General features: G+C 41.5%; 1 protein-coding gene across 2 annotated transcripts in view; it reads right to left on the bottom strand.

Moving 5' to 3' along the window:
- sipa1l1 (signal-induced proliferation-associated 1 like 1) overlaps window positions 1-18,741 on the bottom strand; it is a 95,638-nt gene that overhangs the window by 61,701 nt on the left and 15,196 nt on the right. For both annotated transcript variants that reach the window (XM_069684588.1, XM_069684596.1), the window contains exon 3: window positions 2,536-2,604. The gene's annotated coding sequence lies outside the window, so the exon portion shown is untranslated. The remainder of the gene's footprint in view (window positions 1-2,535; window positions 2,605-18,741) is intronic.

Genomic DNA, 18,741 nt, shown 5'->3' with positions numbered 1-18,741 from the left:
CTGAAGAGAGACAGGAAATGTGGGGAGCAGAGAGCGGGTGGTGACATGCACCAAATGATCGGCAGACCAGGAGTCAAACCTGCGATCAGTGCATCAAGGACTGTAGCCTCTATACATGGGGCGCCTGCTCTACCAACTGAGCCATACCAGCGCCCCGTTGCATACATGTCTTTATTAACAAGGAGCTATAGAAAACTTATTTCCCTCTGGGATAAACCCAAAACAGACTGCGTCTTATATTACGGACATAAAATACATTCTTATTAAATTTTTACAGGGACAGTCTTAGCGGGCATGTTTTATGCTTAAGATGCAGGGAAATGTATATATTTTTGTAGCTTGAAGGCCCCAAGATGAAAGAAAAAACACATTTAACGAGCTTGAAACTGATTGTAGCCTCTGCTAACTTTGCATTATGAGTAAAAAGTATGTTTTGGAAGCAACATGACTTTAAATGGGATCCAACTGCAATTATTTTTAAATATGTGAAATCCATCAGATCAGCCACTGACTGGCAGAGAGAAACTTTGCTTCGTCCAGGGCAACATTTCAACAAATAAAGAAGAGCTGGTTAATGCACTGCTTTGGCAGAGCCATATAAATTAAGCTCCAGTTTATATGAGAACTTTGCTTAAAGCCCAGCTCCAGTCATGTTTTCAGACATATAAAAATGCTCTGCTTGAAATAATAAATTGTGTCTGATATGTTTTTCATTACCTTGTAAAAATTCTCCCAAGGCATCTCCTCCTTCTCCCTCAGTAAAAATTCCTGAATCTGCATAGGCCCCGCCCACTATGCAAATTTCCAACCGCCCCCTTCGTCACGAACACAAAACTGGCTCTGCCATCGTTTAGTGGCAACTTGTTGAAACTTAGCTAGCTTGAAATGTAGTAATTAGTAGAAGCAACATTAATGTTAGTAGTCAGAAGTGAGTTTGCAAGAATTACAATGGCGGTTACAGCTGGCTCGCGCATCGCTTAAGTGGTTGCCATAGGTTACACATAATAATATGCATAGCGTCACCCCGTCCATTAACAGGATTGGCTCCTTAGGTTTGTGACGTCTCAAACCTGCCAATCTGAAAACGTGTTGTTCAGCCTGTCCTTGGTACACTGCAGTTTAAAAGCAGACAGGTTCAGCCATGGAGATGATGCTGATGTTGTCCCCGAAATGTCTTGTAGCACATGACACATGGAGATGTTTACATGGTTAAACACTGGATCTTCAGTCTTTAACAATATTTCCTGGAATTTGAACTCAAACTTAAATTAGTAAGTTTTGATTGCTTCTTCAAAATGATCAGAAGTCCTAAATGAGCAGACATCCGTAAGCTTTACTCACATATATAAGGATGACTTCTGGAGCTATTGGTACAAAGTCTCAAACACTTTCTATCATCATCTCCGTCTCTCTTCCCTGGTGTGTTTTTCTTACACTCTCCACACTATCTGTCATTCCTCGTCTTTCTCCCCCTCTCTGCTTCATATTTGTGAGAATATAGTAGTGTCTGTATCTGTTGCTGTGTGTCTATGTGTATGTGTGGGAGGGGAGGAGAGCAGCAATGCTGGCTGGAGGAGGAGGTGAGAGAGAATGAAACAGAAGTGAGAGAGGGAAAGAAACAGAGAGAGAGAGAGGGAGTGAGAGAGAGAGAGAGAGAGAGAGAGAGAGAAGCAAAGCATTTACTGGAACAAAACATTCTGTTTCAATCTCATAGATAAGAGCCGCCTACTCACCATTTTTTATCTCAAAGCAGATTACTCCTCATTTTTAAAATCAATATCAATCCTACGGTTCTATATTACATTATATCATTTTTAATTCCTAAGTTTTTTATAGTCTAGAACACACAGAACATTATCCATCAGCTTTTTGCCACCAAACTGAACCACAATCAAGTTGCTAGACAACCATCTGCCCGGTGTCTGTATCGTGTAACTTCATATCTCAAGTAAGTTGGTAATAAGTTTCTAGTGCTGGGAAAAAATATAAACTGGACAATAGAGAATGTGATGAATGCATTTACAATAAATTAAGGGGGTTGCATTTCAAAACATCTCCGAGCTAATGTGCTACAAAAGATCCCCCATTAAGTGTTGGAAGCAGCCGAATGTAATCCTTCACAAAACATAGCATCACTTGCACAGGCCTGATTCAGCGTGGTTTGGAAGAATATCCACATTCAAGAAATAAATGTTGAGAGAAAAATGGCCCGCAAAAGGGAAAGAAAATTGGTTGGTCATTTGTGTGAAACAGTTTTATAAATACGTACGCTTGTCCTGGGAAGCTTAATGGTAGCCAAATACCTATCATCAGTGAGGTTCATCAAAGGTGGCAAAAATAACAGAGGCTAAAATTGGTGTTCAATCTTCTGTAAAAGCTCTGTAATGCGGGGTCATTCACTTAGAGAGCAAAGAAAGTAAGAGCGACAGAAAAACATTTACCTTCACATCTGCTCAAGTGCTGCCCGATGAATTTAACCCAATCTGAACATGACTAACTTATTGAGAGTCAAACCAGACAAAGTTGGATACTCACTGGTGATTGCAGAGTCTTGTTGAGGCCAAAGAACTGCAGAGGACACAGGCTGAAGGCTCTCTGGTGACCCTGAAGTAGAAACAAAGTCATAATAAAAATGATGTACAAAGTAGGGATATGCTGAGCCAATCAGAGGGATCGTAGCAGGGCCAATCCAGGTACGTTTTAAGGATGAGATTTGGTGCTATATAAATAAAAACTGATTGATTGGTTGAACTTAGTCCAGTTAGAATAAGAAGTTAACCACTATGATGAGCTAACCTTTGAATGCTGTTGTCCACAGAACCAAATCAACAAATATATATATAAAATATATATTTTAATTAGTATGCCAACAGATAGGTACAGTGCATACACAAATATATAATCTTATTCTTCGAGACCTAAGATGTCCAAAAGAATGGAAAGTCACAGGGAATCTACACAGGCAACGTATTTGAAACGTATTTTTGACACGTGTGTGCCGGGACAGGACCGCTCCAATGTTATTCAATGCTGCAATCTCCACGCGAGTCATTTTCTGCTGCGCCGTCGTTTTACACGTCGAGTCTGCGCGTCAGTGAAGCGTAAAGAGTGTGTAAATACATGCCCACAACCAAGGAGTCCATGTTAACCCATGTGATCTCTTTGATTTCAGTTCCCTATTGAAGTTATTGACGGGCTAGATGAGCAGGCAAGATCAAATTAAAAGAGCAGTGAATTTGTATATTACCTCAACATCTGGGTAAACCAATCCTATGAATTCATTCTCACTTGACTCCTACATCCTACATATATACAGAATTTATGCATAATTAAGCAAGAAGTCTACAAGTCGGTTGTCTTCTTCTACTGTTTCCGGCAAACTGCACACTTTTTAGGGACTAGTTTTGTCTTTGATACTGATACCCTCTAAAATATTATACCCACAGAGAAAAATGACCTGATGAAAAAAGAGAAATGAGACAGACAACAAAAGCCTTGGCTATTCTTTTGATAATGCAAATTCTAAACTGTGAGCCAGGACAGTTTTTACATATTTTAATGAGTGGTGGAGGTGGAATATCCTGAACGTTCACAGATAATCTGACGTAGACTGACTGATCTTTTCAGTAAAAGCCTGATACATTAATAAAGGAACATCAAATAGAAAGACTCAGCCTCTTGGGGAAAATTGCAGTGCTGATGATCCAAGTTCAAGGACCATCAGAGACACAATAAGCAGACTAATTAAGCACAGGCTGTGATTGCTGCAGTCTAATGAATGACAGCCATTAGAGTATTTACAGTAGTATTTTACATTTATAATGCTAACTAAGGTTAACATCAATGCAGTGTCCACTGTAATCACAGCTCAGACAAGTCATCTGGAGTTGTTTTGAAACACTCACACCAACACACATATTTCATTTCCTCTCTGAGGAGGTTGGCTGGATTTCCTGGAGAACTCAGCCAGCGGCCGCCAACACTGCAGACTGAGGAAGACACTTATTATAAATTCCATCTGTGTGGCCCTGTGACTTACTTTGACTTGTGATTTTTTTTTACTCGTGACTACCAACTTTAAGGTTCTGCTTCCTACCAAATAAAATCAATCCAGTAATTAGCCCGTAAGCCCCAAGTGGTTGCACCATGGTTTGACAGATCTGACAAACACAATCTGCATGGCCTGAGCTTGATGTGATTGAAAGCTCAATTGAATCTGCCAAAGACATGTCATGTACATATGAAAATGACGTGGCTATGCAGTAGTAACACAGGCCGGGGTAAAATGAAGAAAAGTATTTGTCTACGGGTCTAAACATGATTGTTTTGTATTTCAGCAGAGCGCTCAAGTCCTGTGTATCATCAACCTGAGGGAAGATGCCATGCAGCACATCGTCTGCATTGTTGCATAATGACATTATATCACACTTGGGTTACACAATATGTTCCAAGGAAACTTTCAACCCACAAACAGGGCTCTAACGGCTCGTCTCCAGAATCACTTTTCAAATCAATTAATGTTTTATATTCAGGCTTATTCAACACTTACTGTCATCTGCTTAGCTTTATGACACAGGCGCTGACACAGCTTATCTTGTGATCAAGTAAGGCGATAAAAGATGGAAGTTTTCTCAATTATAAAACAGTAAAAACTATGCCGTACAGAGACTCTTGGGGCAACAACTTATAATTGGTTTCCTTATTGATGATTAATCTGCACTAGGGTTTGGAATCGCTGCCATAAGTGATATATTGCAAGACAATCTTTGATGATACATCATAATAACTGATTAACTGAAGAACACAAAACGCCCCTACAAATGTAAAGTGCAGAATTAATGTATTTATTCACTACAATTGGGCAGTTTCACAGAGTTTGACACAAATTGAGATAAACAATGATGTGGGGATTCAAATCGGCAGGGAGATCTGTTTAGAGCGCTGAATTTATTTAAAATTAAAATATCAATATTTGGCGCCAGTTGGGACAACGATATATTGCGATATCGATAATTTGTCCCACCCCTAATCTGCACATTATTTTTACAATTATATGGCTAATAATTCGGTCTAAAATACAATTTTAAAAATGGTGAAAAAAAAATCAAAAACTAAAAATGTACATCCTCAAAATGCTGACTTTGTCCAGCCAGCGGTGTCAAACACAGGCACTCTTCATTTACTTTCACTTATGACGAAAACAAGCAGTACATCCTCATGTTCAAGAAGCTGGAACCAGCAGATGTTAGACCTTTTTGCTTGAAAAATGCAACAATTAATTGATTAGCTGGCAATAAATTATTTTGACTGACTAATCATTGCAGTCCTTGTCCATCTGCATATTTCATGTTAGGCCAGGCTGCTACAGGGAACCCTACATATAATATTCTTCTTATCTAACAGACTTTTAGTATTATACTGTTTTCACCTTCCAACACAAAAGGGCTGGAGATTTAGATCCCCTTTCACCCAATGAAAAGCTGCATTCAGAATGAAGCCAATACCTCCCTGTTATAAAAAAAAACTACAAATGTATTTTGCAATGTCTGAGCCTGAACCAGTGCGCTTCACTGGCCTCTCTGTCTTAGCCAGGCTATTAGCGCAGACTGCCGACATGGACCTTGGACCTCTCCGTCGTCTGTTTCAGCATGCTGGCATTCAGCCTAATGAGGCTTGCTAATGGTCTGCCCATGTCAGTCTGAGGGAAACCTTCTACTCTGAGCAAACTGGAACACATGTACACAGTTGTACTCAGTACACACTCCCACTTTCTACCACTATCCACAGTTGCTTAGCTGATGAAAGGGCAAACATAGCCCAAGCATGAGTCAACTTTACACCAACCCTTTGTCTGTCATCTTATCACTCTGTATCTCGCACTCTCCATTCATCTTTTCCTCCCAGACAGATCTTCGGATTTTAACTTGGGCTACTTTAGCCCTGTTAAAGTAGCCTAGGACCTAGTCGAGGCAACGCGATGGATCACAAGAAGCCACACGATTAAAAACTGCTACATTTTTACCAGTTGACCCAATTACAAAACAGCTTTCCGCACTTTTGTTTTCTGGTTTTTCTGGTTTTAAAACCACATTAATGTTCAGAAAATGATCAAAATCCATGATCCACATTTTTAGAAGATAAAAGGAAAACATTGAAATAAACACAACATCTTAAATGAGACACAGTACACTGAGGGGAAGAACTTTCAGTCCGCTGTCAACTTCCCACTGAGACGCTGTTGGTGAGTTCAGACGCAGGGCCAAACCTCCTGTGGCTTAGCAAGACCACATTCTCACAGCCCATTAGTCAGGCTCTGTTAATATTTACTAGTCAATGATTCTAAGACTCTTTTCTACACACATGACAAGTAGCGGTTAAATGAAATCAAGGACTCCAGTTTTTCAGGCTTTGTCTCAGAGCTCTTGAGAAAACCCCAAAAAACACTCATTTTAAAGATGGCCTTATTAGTAATTGCAAGCAATGATTTATTCTTAGGAATGCAATGGAAGCAGGCTTGCCCGGGAAGGTACTGGGAGCTGCAGCTATGACCAATACTTTGACCATGACTGGACGGCCGATCAGGAAGTGAATTAAGATTACTCAGACGGACAAAGCTTGTGTAAAATCTGCAGAATGCAATGAGAGGGGAAAGTTTGATACCAGAGATCAGAAGAGTTTCCCAGAGAGGGAAGGCAGATGACAGAGAAATGAGAAGGAGTTACAGGTTTTGGAAAGCAGACAGAAAGAAAAACAGGAAAGCAAAACAGGTCAGAGCTGGTAAAGCTGTAGTGGTGGCTGGCAGGAGAGTTCATGTGTAAGGCCAAAGCCACAAGCCTCTCCAGATGCTTTACACCAGACTCTGGAGCTCGGCTAAGGGCATCTTTCTCTTCTTAGAAATCAAAACATATCTGAGAGGCAGACAGATCTCTAAGTCTGCTTTGGTATAAATTAAATTCAAACATAATCTGGCCTCTTAGATACACATTACCTTGGATTTAGAGGCTTTTTCATGCAGCTTACGCCAAGAGCCAATGTCAAATTTAATCTGCAAAACCATTAATGCAAAGTTTGCAACCAACCACTGATTCCCTCCTTCTTTTTAATGTATTCTGACTGTAGATGTGAAGCATGTTCTACCCATTGGGCCTGGATATAAAACAAAACCCAATATGACAAAAAAAAAAGCCTGTGATTAAGAGGAATGTGTTCTTTGGCTGGATGTTTTAAGAGACAGCTTGACAATACAAATCATGCTGTGGTATCCTGGATTCAGAGGGAGCATTAGCTCAAGTTGCAGGTCGTAAAACAGACAGTGTCCAGATGTCTGGCAGGAGGCAGAAAGAAGAAGAAGAGCTTTAAAGCAGATAGCTCTCTTTCTAGTCAGCTACTGGAGGTCATTGTTCCTCCCAGCTGAGGGCCAAATCCTTATTGGGAACCACATTGGAATTGGAAGAAATGTACCTTTTTTGCGCAGAGAATTTAAAGGGATTTGATACAGTGATCTTTTTTTATATAACGTTGATGGTGTTTCTAATGTTTTCTGGTTCGATTCCCGGTTCAGACAAAGTGGGCCTTTCTGCGTGGAGTTTGCATGTTCTCCCCGTGCATCCATCCGGGTACTCTGGCCTTCTTCCCACAGTCCAAAGACACGCTCTTTAGGTTAATAGGTGACTCTAAATTGCCTGTAAGGGTGAGTGTGAAAGGTTGTCTGTCTCTCTGTATGTCAGCCCTGTGATTGGCTGGCGAACAGTCCAGGGTGTTCCCCCCCTCTCGCCCACTGACAGCTGGGATTTGATCCAGCCACCCCACGACCCTGAACAGGATAAGCGGCATAGATGATACTACTCCGTCTTTGGTAATTAAAACTGATCATACAGAAGACAAAGATTTAAAAATAGACAACAAATATTTGGTTGGGTAGCAGCTGGGGATTGTAGTTTCTTAGTAAACAGGAGTAGGTACTTAATTTGCTATGGAGTGTGTTACACATATTTGGTGCGCTAATGAGTATTTATGGCATAAAGACCATGTATGTACGCTTGACTAACAATTACATAAAGAGCCCATGTATGTTGTAAGCGAGGATGATGTCACCCAGTGCAATGGTGTGCCTTATTTTGTGTGTTCAATAGTTTTGAGTAGAAATGACAGTCTGTGGCTCAAAGTGAAAGGTGGGATCAGGCTCGACTAACGAAGGCAATTATTGTGATAAATTCAGTGTTTCGGCTTCATGGGTTTGGTTTGATGAGACTTTAACATTTGAAAAAAGCCACACTGTTAAGATACTAAATGCCAAATGTTTGATGAGGACATCAAGAAAATGAAGCATAAATCTCTGTAAGATCTGGATTTAGAACAATGTTTGGATACCTTCTTGCACTGAAACTAAAGGGTTGATAGACTGGACGGACGTCTGCCGTACATTCACCATATCAGTCTTTTCAAAAGAATGCTCTCTGGGTTCCCAAGGAACAAAAGACAAATGACAGGAGAGTCTTGAAATAACCTTCCTCACAATTACACACTTATTCCTGTTCGGATTCAATCATGGAGACTGATAAAAGCCAGTGCCTCGTGCGATACAGACATGGGGGGAAATTAACAATACTGACTTTTTTTTTCACAAAGAATTCAATTGATCTGAATCAAGCTCGATCATAATATGCTGGCAAAGAATTGGCATTGTAGCCCCTTTATTAGACACAAAGTGTTGCCACGTGTGCCATTAGGTTCTCATTTCCCGTCTAGTTTAGAAGAAGCCTTTTAACCTGGAAGAATAATTAGCACCTTTTAAGTGCGTCTTATGTAACCCACTCTACCTGAGCCTGGGCTCTAATCCTCAGCTGGCAATGTTTTACAAATGCCAAGAGTGTGAAGAGAAAAACTGCACTGCGCGCATGTAAAATCATCACCTTTTTTTAATGGCCCATAAAAATACCAACCTCGCACCCCATACTAAGAGAATAACCCACATTACGGGCGTGAGTCAGTGAAGTGTGGTGTAGGACGTGAGACAGAGAGAGGGTGAAGAAGCGTATTGTAAAAAGCCCCATGAAGGTGTACGGGGAAGCTCGGGGAGCCTTCACAAACTCTAATTCTCCATGGATTTCTTTCAAAGCCACATAAGCAGCTTCTGTCCCTTTGCCTCCTTTCCTCACTTTCTGCCCATTCTAAAGCTATCTCTGTTGTTTTGGCCGCAGCTCTCTATCAAGTCTCCGCTGCCTCCTTTTCACATTCCTCAGCCGCGGGGACGTAAGCTTCGGTTTCTCTCTCCCACATTCTTCAGCCCTTTGGAAAAACAGGGATTCAGGCTGGAGGAGCCGCTGTATCAAATCTATTTGTCGGTGAAACCTTCTTCGGAGCGGAGCCTGGATTAGGCCTGATTTTTGCTGCTGTTGCTTCTCAGCGAAACCTGGCATGTGTGTTTGCTTGCGCTGATGGCCAGTGAGCTCTGACGGGCCAAGCCATTCGTGCAGCACTTGACTTGCCAGGAGAAGTTCACCCAACGGCCACCAAAGCCAACGACTTATCACCATCATGGTCATTAGACGTGTGTCATGATGACTGTTTACATGTGAGCATCCAATGCAACTTTGTGAAGTTTTCCATGAGCATCTTGCTAAGAGTCTATTGAGAGAATTACTGTTGATTACAAGAGTAACGAAGGAGGACGTTTAAGGCAGTGACGTGGCTGCTTGTTTAGCCAAGTATCGCTGCCATCAAGCCAAAAAGATGAGCAGAATTAAGGACGGATAGAAAGGAGCGAGAATTTGTGTCTGAAGAAGCCTGGGAATCATCTGTGCACAGAGGGGAATTGAGAAAATGTGGCAAGGAAGAAAAGCATGACCAAAGTAGCAGATCCTCCGCTCCGACTGTAAATCACACCAGAGCTCAAGTCCACAATCAGGAGAGAGGTGGAGAGAGGTGGAGAGTAGAAATAGTTCTCCAGGAGAACGAGCTAAATCTGAGTCAAAAAGAAGGGTTGAAGGCCAAAGACCGGACCACAGCTAGAAAAAACCGAAAATAAAGTGAGACAGAAAAGAAAATGTTTAGCTGGGACTTGACACTTAATTCCAACTTTTGAGTTCACAAGTTCAACTGGTAAAACCTTTCCGTTCTCTCCTCTTTCCCCCATGTGTCGGCTCTCCACGGTGAGCGCAGGAAAAGAAAAATATTAAAAACTCAGGTAGCCAAGAAAGTGTGTGTATTTGTCTGTGTGCATGTGTAAGCGTGTGTGAATGTGTGTGTGTGCTGTGTCTCAAAAAGTCACCTGCACCTCAACTCCTCACACAGGCCTGCAGTAGCATTAACATTTAATCCTTTTGGCCAAAGCAGCACCTTAGGAAACTTTAACTATTCAGCAGCTCTCTCTCACCACTTTCTGGTGAAGTTTACGCTTCCACAGTTATATCAAGCGTATGTGTAGGTATGTGAGGTGTCTTTGGGGAACCGACAGTGTGGTATAACTATGATAATGAAAGCTATAAATCACCACTGCCCTATCCCCAGTCTCAAAGCTCATAAAACTCCTGCCCACGACAGCCTGACAGCTAAAAAATGCAGTTTTCTTTTGTTTTTGTGAAGTTTCTTCTCTCGATCTTTTCTTTTCTTTAGAAGCATTCACACAAACAACAGCAGTGGCGGGGGTATCCATGGCACAGCCAAATCACCATGAAGACTGTTGCCTCTTGTTTCGCTCCACTACATTTGTCCTGACACTTGGAGAAGTATCTCAAACATGTTTTTCTCTAGAATTCCTTATAGTGGTTGGGGCTCAACCACTATGGGATTAGATACTGATACCATCTTTAGAGAAGAAGAGAGAATACAAATTCACAGATAACTGATATGAAAGTAAGTACTGCAAAATTCAGTGTGTAAGATGCACTTTTAATACATTTTGTTTTCATCTAAAAAGTGGGCTGCGTCCTATATACCGGTGCGACCAGTATACCAGTATAAACTGTGTTACTGTGTTACGGAATTTTACCCAGACGATGGCGCTATCCGGATGTTACGTGGTGACGTGGTATCTACAATATGCTGCAGTGCTGTTTTGTGTTTTCAGCACTGTTTTAAGGGAGGATAACTAACTTGATTGTTGCTAACACTTTGTCACAGACACGCACCGTCATGGTCGCCATTGCAGCCGCAACCCTCACAACAATCAATGTTACTGTAAGGTAGCTAGCAGGGTTGCAAACTCGACATGGTGAAAACAGATGGTAGGCTGTCATTTGTGGTTGTTTTGAATGTGTTTTAATTGAAAATAAATGAGTGTTGAAAAAACTTGTATTAAAGTTTTAATTAATAAATAGTTATAGAAAACCTTTCTCCCCTCTGGGATACCCCCAAAGACAGACTGTCTCATATTCCGGTGCGACCTATATTCTGGATTTTACGGTAAGTTTATTTATATAGCACCTTCCAAGAGCAGATGCTTCACAATCAAAGATTAAAAGGCAAATCAGAGAGATTGTAACAGACATTAAATACAGACATAAAATGACATAAAAGCAGACGGAGACAGATTAAACAAGGCAAGTCTAAACAAATGGGCCTCCAGCTGCTTTTTAAAAATGTCTGTGTCCACAGTTCTCAGTTCCAGTGGGAGACAGTCCAAAGTTTAGAAGCTACAACCTCAAAAGCACAGTCTCCTGTTTTAGTTTTGAGTGCGGTATGAGGAACAACCAGCAAACCCTGATCAGAGGACCCAAGAGTCCTGTTTCTGACAGCTGAGATTGGTCATTTCTGAAAAGAAAACAGACCGTTGCTAAGTGGATTGTGGCCTGATTCTGCACTACTACTAACTATGCAAAGGTACTCATAAGGCTGCTCTTTCAAACTTTATTTGAGAATTGTGAAGCAATTAAGAAGTGGACCATGGTCTGCTCTGCTGTGATGCTCTGCTACATATCCTGCAGAAGGTGCTGCCAGTATAAACTATGGAGATGGAGAATGTTATGATAGACAAACTACATGATGACACCACTTGTCTGTGATGGTTCTCAGTCATCCAGGTCATGGTAAGGTCATGGTAATTCAGAAGGGAAGAAGCCTTTTGGATGAGAGGTGAAACGTCTTTAAGAGCTTTAACCAAGATCAGTCGCCTTTTTGATTTAGCTTCGGGTGACACCACTTCTAAAATCAAACCAATTAACTCTTCTAAGTGTTGTCATTAGGCCAAACAAAGCTGAGGCTGTCAGAGGAATTAAACACTTTTTCACAGTACAAGTGACAGAGATTTTGGCAGCAAAAAAAAGTTTCTGTACACAATCAGTTTACGTGCCTGCATTAATTGACAGTTTAACTCAGGGGAATTTCTGGCCCCTTCCCTGACCATGACAAAATAGGCAAGACTTCAAGGTCAATTGTGCATGTTGAGCCAAGCAGCATTTCAAGTAACAGCAATGACAGTTTCATTACAAACATGGAGTCAAGAAGGGTCCAGTCTGAAGTGCAATGCGTCAAATAAAAAGCTCCTTGGAGCAGCACAAACCAGGAGGTGACAGGGTTACATATTTAATTCATAACAGGCCACTAGTTTGCAGCGATGCATGAGATCTGTGATCCAAGATGAGAAAATGCAGAAAAATCTGTCCGTCAACCAGCAGGCTTTGTGGTGCATAAACCACATGCTTTGTTTATTTGTGTGTATATATATATATATATATATATAATAACAGATGACGAAGTGGCTTTTAAATGAGTGCCAGAGCACTTTGCCAATGGATCTAAGTCTGCGTTTCTTAACAATACGATCTGTTTTCTATCCTTCTATTTCAAATCAAACAGTCTATTATTAACTTTATTTGTCTGCAAGTGTGTTATTTCATGGAACATAAAGTCTGAAAATTTGAGTCACTGCAAGTCAGAGAAGTGTGCCAATTCATCAACCACACATACAAACTCTTGGCAAGGAAGAACACCTTCGAAACAAGACTAAGAAAAACTTGCAGCTCTAACATCAAGGTAAACAAAAGAGGGAGAGAGAGGAAGTGAACGCTGACGCTTTTAATCCTGACATCTGAAGACACAGGCCCAGTACTTACAGCAATTAGCCCAGAGTCTTGTTCTCGCTCTTCTCTTTGTTGTGCTGACACTCCAAACAATCTGAAAGCACCAGATGTAGTCCCAGGTAGCATCATTAACAGGCAAAGCCACAAGCGCTGTCTGGCGGCTTCTGTGGGCAGACAGCTGAACTTAACTACATAGGAGCGAGCTTCTAAAACTCTAGCCCTTTGATTGGTGATCTATTTTGACATTTAAAGTCTTGGAAGTCAGTAGCTAAACATAATGACAGCAGAGGTCCAGTAGAATTAACATAAGCCAAACCAGTTATGTAGACAGAGCAATATGTGGCTTATCTTATTATGCGCTTAAAGGAGCAATTCGCCCATGGAAAAAGCCGCTGTCAGTCAAAGCTGGTGTTTACTGTAAATGATAGAAGCAATAATATTTGAAATTGGCGCCATAGCTGTCAAGAGTGCATTGTGCCCCTCCCTCTGAAAGGAACAGCCCAGCGAGATACGCTGGAGTGAAATACTACCGTTTAGCTGCAGGCAATGGCTCAGAGCGAAAGTTGCATTTTTTTGTACCATAATGGCATTAGCTCCCCATAATAGCATGATGGGACTGAGGCTGATAATCGGCGACCTGGCCCTTTAAGTAATGCTTTAGCATTATGAACAATAGATACAAGAGTAGGAACACATATATAATACTGTATCAAGCTTTAGTTTGCTAACCCATGAGACTGCACAGCAGTGATCCCAAACCATCTTACGAGAGCCATGTGTAAGTAGGTTTTATTGCAACCGAACTCAATAGCAGCTGATTCCAAAGGCCATTCCATAGATTAATCACTAATCAGTGAAACTCGATGATGCTGAAATGCAACTGTGCATGTTTAGATCCGTCTCTGAAAGAACCGTGGTTGGAGACCACTGACGGAGAAAATCTGCACTTGTATTGATTAGCTTTAAACCAATTGAGAGGCAAATGGCTGTAAGCCATCGTTCACAAGATCAGGAGGGCAGATTGACAAGTGCATGTTTAATGGCCGTGAGAAACGGTGTGCAGGGGTTCCTGGGTAATCGCTGTTATAAGGGGTGGGAGAGGTGGAGGATAGGGCTGCAGACAGCAAGCCCTGTGACACTTTGACAGATGTGAGGCTTTGCACCTCCCAAAGGGGCAAAACAGAGAAAGGGCTTTTGAAAACAAGGTCTGCTGCTAAGCTTTCTGTGCAGTGCCCTCAGCCCTGCAGTGCGCAACCAAAGAAAGGGTCAAGCCGTTGCTTGACTACAGGCATCTGGGGCTTTTCCTGGCAAAACAAAACAATTAAGTGCGGGGGCTGGATCTTCGTGAGGTTCACCTTTCCCTCCCTCTGCCTGGCAGTCAAGACTCAACTGCTCCTCTAGTATTTCCCTCCACCCTCTGCCTCTTTCCCCTACGCAGATTAAATGTCCTTGAAATTCCTTTTACGCAACTTTTTCTCTCTCATCTGTCTACGTTTCCCTCAGTGCTTTGCCCCATTCTTTTTGCCACCTAGTTCTCAGTGTCTATCCGTGTATCTTGATGTAATTTTTCTGGCCATTATACTCTCCTATCAGATCTCTTTCTCTGTCCCCCCTCTTATTTGAGGACTGAAACTAAGCTGCAGGGAAGGCTTTGGGTGCAGACAGACAGAGCCAGAGGCAAAGTATAAGTTTAGCACAGGATACCCATAGGGTGTCTGTCGCCACCGTGCTCCCATTGGAGTGTCAAAGTCCAGAGAAGCTGGGAAGGAGGCAAAGCTCACAGAAGACATGTTCCTGCTGTGAGTTTTCAGGCACTGTTCATAGAATGTAGCTCCACAGTTTCATCCATTTATCAATCACTCCAGGCCCCCAAAGTCTGAGGCCGGCCTGTGTGGTCCCTTTTTTCCCTTAAATGTAGTGCACGCTTGAAATGGTATAAAATTCAACCTCAAATTCCGGTGCGATGCATTGCCATTGGATTATTATAAATGTGATAGTCTACTACTGCAAACCTACTTTCTTATTGTTTCAAGTCATTTAACCATCATATTCAAGTAATCTCTTTAATGCAAATAAATGTTAAGTCACTATCTATCGCTGAATGAGGTAACACAATGGTGACTGAGCCTATGGCCCACTGATGAAAGCCTTTGCATTCACAGTATTACAGACTGGGTGTCTGTGGCGACTTTTATGGAAAAAATCACAAGTGACGCCCAGTTAGGGACGCGTTTTCCATCAGCCAGCAGTGGTTGGTCTGCCAGAGAGGGTAGGCGGAGCTAATAGGCTGCTTTTCTGGTCTCTGCAAGTGTTGCGAGTAAACAGTAATCTACTATGGCTGAACAAACAAATAAAAGATGGATGACTACAGATACAACTTCAACAAGAAGTGAAAATCCAAAGAAAAAGAAACAAACTCGACGCTCAGATGAAGCAAACAGTCTGAAAAGGAAAGCGACCGTCAGCCAGGAAAATCAAGAGTTACAACCGGAGCCGACCGTGGACGTCACACATGCAACACTGTCTGGACATCTGGGAAGCTCCCATAATTATCATTCACTACTATAGGTGCTGTCAAAGAGAACAAAACTGAGATCTTCGAGATTAGCACTTTGAATATATCTTTTAGCCCACTTGAGGATTTCAGGTAATGGACATTTGAATGATCAGTTATCAGAGAAAAAAAGCTAAGCTAACATTAGAGAAGGCTTGGCTGCAGACGCCCAGCAGGATAAAATGACACATTGGGCCTTGATGCTTCCCAAATTGTTAAAGCAGTTTTACTTTACTTCACCTTTCATGCTCTGAAAGACGTCATCTTTGGTATTGTCTGGGAACTTCTCTTTTCTCTGGATGAAACGAGCTAAAGCTCTCCAGTGTACACCGGAAATACAAAATAGGGACTCTAACCATGAATGCTTGGGATTCAGCCTTAACTATGCAGAAAAAAAAAATCGCCTTCTGCCCTTCGGGTACCCAGCTGACAACTTGTTTCACCCAGCTGGACATTGTATGCACTAATGGAAAACACTGATGTCCAGCAACCGTCCAGAACTTATTTAATGGTTTTTAGTTTAGAGCTTTCCTTTGCTATACCACAAACATATTACAGCAAATGGTGCTGCTGACATTTCATTCAATTCTTAATTGCTGATGATAAGAGAGAAGTTTGACAGTTTTGTGTGGGTTTGTTCAAAACAAACTTCTATTAAGTGGTACAGGCGAGAGAACATCGGTTTGTCTTGCTGTAATGCAGCATCAGAGACAAAGAGTTGAAGTTAAAACACAGACGCCTCTTCCTTTAATTACAGAGGTCTGGCAGGCCAACATGATGAGCTTTTAATGATAGTGACTCTGATGCAGGCTCTTTTAAATAGAGCTTGCAGGGTGAAAGGCTTCTTCCTCAAAGACACCTTTAGTGCATTATTCAGTCTTTATTCGAGCTTTATGCTGCTTGCAGTCCGCCACAAGAAAAACACCCGCCGGCTGTGGAAATTAACAATAACGAAGTCTTCACAGAGATCCTGTCCACCATCACTGTGTAACACGTTGCCAACATGAGGGGAGAAGATAGTGTGCAGCGGTACTAACTAGTGTAAGCTGCCTGTGTCGACAGCACATGATGAAAGGATATTTCTTCTTGGAGCATTGCTCCTATGATGAGTGGCTGTAGGGATAAGAAAGTGCCACAGGAGAAAGCTTAAGTAGCAAAAAAAAAAGAAAAATGGCTTCTAATTAGCGTTGTTGGAACCCTGCATTATCATTATTACACTGCGAGGTTTCTGACAACACAACAACTGTGCTGCCATGGGAACACAGAGCCGGAAGAGAGACGTTGGCGCTGCTGCTGTGTCACGTTTTTCTGGCTCCATGTGATCAGCGTGTTCAGTGTCAATCTGTTCATCGACCTGTACTCTCATCCTGTACCTACTCTGAGGCGCACAGGTGGACACATCAGTCTGCTTGGCTGGCTACGCTTCACCCATGGGCTAAACAACGCAGCACAGCTGGGCTCATCTGAGATTATGTAACGCAGCACCACCCCCGCAGGCCCTGTTCACACTACCCCTCTCCTCCTACTCCGCCTCCCACTAGTGCACCGTTGGCCATTTGCAAGCAGAGGTGCATTGTGAGACGAGAGTGCTCGAGTACTTTCACAACCTGTGGGGATATTTGTGGAGGACTGAGCTTTGAAAAATTAAAGAATTTTAGATGAAACCGACGCGTGGAGAGAATACCAACCAGTGCCAGGCCCACTGACAATACACCTGTCACTGTGTAAAAAGTGTTTTTTTTCCACCAACCTGGATTTTCTGATCCATTTAACTCAATAAAACAAACTGTGTTTCACGTTGTTTTAAATTTCTAAAATAGGTGATTAGATTTTAGGCTTGTATCCATCATTGATCCATCAGTGATTCTGCTTTTTACTCCTTGGAAACAAATTTTGTTACTAAGCAATACTTGCCAAAAGTGGCATGGTACCCGTTGCCTGGCAACATTAGCTTATTGAATCTCATATCAGGAAGCAGCGAGGAGCCGCAGTGCTTTGAGCTACAAACCTCCAGATACTCTTTTCATCTCAGGTACAGACTGTGATGTCCAACTAATGCTATTCAAGTCATCTGATAGCCCGTTACACCTGTACACCTGGCACCTCACAGTCATTCACACAGTCCCACATTCAGGCACATGCTCTGTTAGTTTGAATTCATTGAGCAACAGTATCCCATATGAGAGTAAATATCCATTAATGTGGATCAATACATTAAATCAATATAGAGCTGCAATCAAAATGATATAGCACAAATAGAATATTAACATGTACTATTAATAGTAACTGTTTTAATTGATTTCTATTGTTCTATTGTTTTATTGTTTTCTGTGATTGATTATATGTATTTGTTCTTTTTGTTCATCTCAATGTGCCTTTAATCTCGACAGCGAAATTAGGGAAACCTTAATGTCCTTTCAAGAATGAATAAAGATTTGGAAAGAAAAAATAAAATAAATTGGCAACTATTTTAAAAATAAATGAATAAATTCAGTCCTTTTTCAGTTCTTTGGGTTATCGACTGCTTGTGAAGAGTAATTAATGGATTAGTAGCAAAAATAATCACAATTAACCCAAATATCATCAATACAAAGTGTAAACATTAATCTTTATTGCTATGTTTAAGAAATGCCAAACAATACTACAGCCAACTGATAGTTACATATGTATGTTTTATATTTTAAAGAATATTTAAGTAATAATCTTGAAGATTTTCATGTAAATAAATGTCTGCTAAGTCTCTATCTATCGCCGAATGAGGTAACACAATGGTGATTGAGCCTATGGCCCACTGATGAAAGCCTTTACATTTGCAGTATCACAGACTGGGTGTCTGTGGCGACTTTCGCAGAAAAAATCACAAGCGGTACCCAGTTAGCGAAGCGTTTTCCGTCACCCAGCAGTGGTGACGGAGCTAAGCGGCTGCTTTTCCGGTCTCTGTAAGTGTTGCGAGTAAACAGTAATCTACTTTGGCTGAACAAACAAAGAAAAGACCGATGACTACAGATACAACTTCAACAATAAGTGAAAATCCAAAGAAAAAGAAACAAATTGGACGCTCAGCGAGGAAAGAGTTACAACTGGAGCCAACCGTGGACGTCACACATACAACACTGTCTGGATATCTCGGAAGTGTGCTCCTGCAATTACCGTTTATCACCATAGGTG

Source organism: Semicossyphus pulcher, unplaced genomic scaffold, assembly GCF_022749685.1.
Source record: "Semicossyphus pulcher isolate SPU_LCO1_2020_fin unplaced genomic scaffold, fSemPul1.0.p SCAF_11, whole genome shotgun sequence".
NCBI lineage: Eukaryota > Metazoa > Chordata > Actinopteri > Labriformes > Labridae > Semicossyphus > Semicossyphus pulcher.
Note: the sequence above shows the minus strand (reverse complement) of the source record. Positions and strands in the feature narration are given on the sequence as shown.